Source organism: Quercus robur, chromosome 9, assembly GCF_932294415.1.
Source record: "Quercus robur chromosome 9, dhQueRobu3.1, whole genome shotgun sequence".
NCBI classification, from domain to species: domain Eukaryota; kingdom Viridiplantae; phylum Streptophyta; class Magnoliopsida; order Fagales; family Fagaceae; genus Quercus; species Quercus robur.
Window position 1 is genome coordinate 1695011 of NC_065542.1, and position 4373 is coordinate 1699383.

The window sequence follows — 4373 nt, forward strand, 5'->3', positions numbered from 1 at the left end:
TTGTATCATCAAAGGACAATATTTCATTAATGTACAATGAAATAAGTCAAGATTCAAAGAAATAAAAAAAATCATTAATAAAAGAAATAATTTAGATTCATATGTTGCAAAGAAAGATGAATAAGTCCAGAAAACTAAGAAACAAGCAACATATAACCCAAAATTACAACGTACATCCTTTTTGTCAACTCGATGCTGTTCCGGAGGTTGGCAAAAGAAATCAGCATCAGCACGCATAGGCCAACCCAGCCGAAAACAATCAACTGACCTACAATTCACGCCAACATAACTTTTAATATACTACATTCTGTACATACGAAACTCATATAAACAAAGAAACACATAGTACCAGAAATCTTCATTTAAATCATCATAATTTCTCCACTGAGAATGCTTTGCTTTTCCTTCTTTGCTTCTTTTAGCTTCCTGTAAATCACAAAACAAATGGTAAGACAAAGCAGTCATATATCAATATAATAACATGCATTTTTATATACCCAAAAGAATGTGCAGAAGCAACACCTTTGCTATCGTCAAGAAAGGTATGGGAGTTACCACCTTCTTTAGAAAAGACTCATCGTCACCACCATAGGCGGATGAAGATTGGTGATCGTCATGACCTTCTTGATGTATTCCTTGATAACCGAGTTACTATACTATATGAATGCCTTCTTTCATCAACAGGCTGGAAAGATACTTTACTATCAATGATTACTTTGCTCAACGAACCTAAACAACAATATCATTTTTACCTGAAATATAGAAGAGTGGAAGACCTTGAGGAGAATATAAATGAAGGAAAATCTAAAAATGCAAATAATAGATAGGAATCAAGGGAGGGAGGCTGATGATCAATCCGCCAAAGACAAGAAGAGCAAGAAAATTCTGAAGAAAGTTATCACTCAAACCTTAAATGAAAACAAAAACAAGAAAAGACAGAAACAGATATAAATAGTTCGATCCTCATCATAATAACAAATAAATTTCGTATTCTATTGATTTATTTAATTTTTTAAATTACATATGGAAAATCAGGGTAACAGTTTTATCCTTATCAGCCAATCCTTATACATGTACATACAATCTAGAGACACACTAAATGAACTTACGAAAATTTTGGAGACCGATATAAATAGTCCAATAGTCAAAATGGAACTACATCAAGACTAAGTTATAAACGAACCATGCACAAAAACAGGCAGTAACAACAGCAGTTACCGTCTTGAGTAACGATCTACAAGTGCCTTAGCTTTCTCTGGTGCAAAGAACCGTGCCTGCACATAGGCCATAGATACTAGCTTACATCCTTGATGTGTGCAATGTGTGTACGTTCTATATAAACATAATATAAGTGCCAAGGTTCCACAAAAGCATGATAATCATTGCAATTACATAAAAAGATACAAAACGAGGTGACCCCTTCCCAAAGAGATCCATGGTTTTAAACTTCAACTTGTACCCAATCAACCAAGCTTATACAAAGAGGAGTCAAAAGTCGTGAGGCTTTGCATTTGAGATACAATTATTCCATCAAAGTCCCTTAAAATATTTTAGTTGCAAATTAGGAAAATTCAACACTTCAAGAGTTGCTCTAAACTTCAAGCCCTCCCATGTTAGTTCAAAAGAGGAGAGTTCAAAAATAAATAAATAAATAATTTTGAGTAGAATATAAAATATATGCACAGGCATGCTCATTACCTGTCAACATAAGCTGTAATCTCCCCAACTCTTTTACCATTATATACTTGGAAAATAGTCAGCATGGATCCACAATTACACAACAAAACAACCATAACAATAATAAAGAAAAGAAAAGAAAATAATGCATCCACAAAACATAGAAAGCTGTAGTGCCTATTGTAGCTTGCTGGTATTACTTGTGCGATTGAGGTAGAAGAATGCGCATATGAACATAGACACATACATGATTACATGTATATTGACACATAAATATACATATATGCATTTCAAAAGACACTATTATCGATGCATACATACATGTGTACATGAATTTCCATATACATGCATATGCCAATAAATATTCACATACTCACCTGAATAAACATCCTCTCTGCATCTCCAACTTTACCGTTTTCTTTCAAAATGATTCCCTGCAGAAGAATAATACCGATCAAATTTATATGCAAGTTCAGTTCATCTCAAAATATCTAAACTAGAAGCATAACCATCAACCAGCGGGAAAGAGGGAATCAAAACCAATAAAGAACAATGACGGATTGTGAAGAACAATGTCAGTAACCATTTTGCATGCATTTTTTGGACTCTGCACTCCATTCAATCAGTAACCAGTTCTTATTTTTCCATTGGCAATTTCCTCCATATTCTTGAAAGATTCTATTCTCTCATATCATGCATTATTCAAACAGTAGTCACACAAATCAGAAAGAAGCATGAACACATAATTATGTAACAAATTTTTTTTTTTTGATAGGTTAAATTATTCTTAGATATAGTATCCAGAAACAATTTCCATGATCCCAGGATTTATAAAAGAATACTTAACAATTAGAATAGAGTGGATAGTGGATGTGCGTGATTTAAATATGTATTTACCTGTATCTACATGCACTCAAAGTACTAATTTTGTTTTAATAAAATATAAATAAATAAAAAATCACCATGGATGTTTTACCAGTTTGTAAAGACATACACACCATTTTAATTAAAAAGCTTCATGATTAATTTTGCAGGAACCGCCGGTAATGAAGATTCATAGAGAGAACTCCTATTAGTGAGATTCTTGTAATACTACTAATACCCCATTTTTACCATATGCTATACAGCATACATGCACAACACAAACACAAAATCTACACTAGGATCTAGGGTTTTTCCCCTCAATGTACATTCATGAAACTAAAATTTCAAACAATCTTGATGAAATATTCCTTTTAGCCCCTGCAATTAGATAACATGGCGAAGTTGCAAAATGACTATTAATATAGATGTTAAATTACCGATTGTCCCAAAAGTTTAAACTATTGGAATATAGTATATTTAATCATTTAACCATATACTTCTAACACTCTCCTTCACATGTGGGCTCAAACTCTCTTTTAATAGGTGAGGCACAACATATGGGATTTTAAATGGGAGGTAGAGTAGAGGGGACATGAATCGAACTCGAAACCTCCTACTCTGATACCATGTTAAATTACCGATTGTTCCAAAAATTTAAGCTATTGGGATATTGTAAATTTAATCATTTAACCACATACTACTAACTATATATATATATATATAATCTTTTTTTTCTTCACTAAAGTGTCTAGCAATGCAAAGGTTTCATACATTGAGATCTTTATAACTGAATACTTTGTTCATTATCATATACATTTTGTACCTGGTATTGGCATATTTTGATGAGATATGCTGGTGTATTGGTAAAAAATAATTTTCATCTTAGTTCTAAATTAACAAACATTCCAAGCTATCTGGCCAGAACATTCATTGCATAAATGAGAGAGAGAGAGAGAGAGAGAGAGAGAGGAACCTTAGCTAAGTAACCACGGAAGTCATCTGGGTGACTAGAGATGAGGCGGTCGTAAACAGATACAGCATCACTGATATGGCCCCAATCTGAATATGCTTTACCAAGAAGTAATTCAACCTGAAATAATTCTCATTGCAAAGAAAAAAATGGCAAAGACAACCAAGAAAAAAGCCACTGAAAATCAGATTTCATTTAAGAGAAAGCAATTAAAGGATGTCTGATGATGAAAAACATTAAAAAAAAAAATTGTCAAAATTTTAAATAAAAAAAACATTAAGGAACCTGAAACATTCAGCTATCATCTTAATTTGGTGCATGTATTATTGAGATTTTTTTCACATGTACTCTTATATATCCACGGAAAAAAGGATTTAAAAATTGAGGATACAACAAATATAAAAAAGGAAAGGCATGTTTGAACATCACATATAAAGGAGCTCTAGATTTATTTTCTAGAATAGGTTAAAAAGAATTCCTTTTGCAAGCTTTCAAATTAGATTGGAGTGACAAACAAAGAGAAAGCAGAAAATTAGAGAAAGTAGCTAACTTGTCTGTACACAAATAATACAAAATGTCAAATAAAAAAGATTGAGATGCATTCCCTCTTTTTTTTTCCTCCCACAGCTATTAAGGCTTTCTTTATAGAGAGAATAAGAGAGGAGATGAAATGTTGTCTTTCCCCATACTATTTTAAAATTTTAATATCATTAGTATTTCTTTTTTTGAGAATCAAATTTGAATACCATTATTATTATACATTTTCAATGATATCATTCCTGAGGCTGCTTCTTTAGCTAAAATAAACAGAGGTTTTGAGCCCTTGTCACAGCCCCAAAGGACCTCACTTCTGAGGAGGCAC

General features: G+C 32.4%; 1 long non-coding RNA gene across 1 annotated transcript; it reads right to left on the reverse strand.

Annotated features, from left to right (window-relative positions):
• Positions 1–969: 969 nt before the first annotated feature.
• On the reverse strand, positions 970–3718 carry LOC126700188 (uncharacterized). The gene is made up of 3 exons (XR_007647065.1): positions 3515–3718; positions 2055–2111; positions 970–1274 (listed from the first exon to the last, which is right to left on the reverse strand). It is a non-coding gene; the product is annotated as an uncharacterized LOC126700188 (long non-coding RNA).
• Positions 3719–4373: the final 655 nt, after the last annotated feature.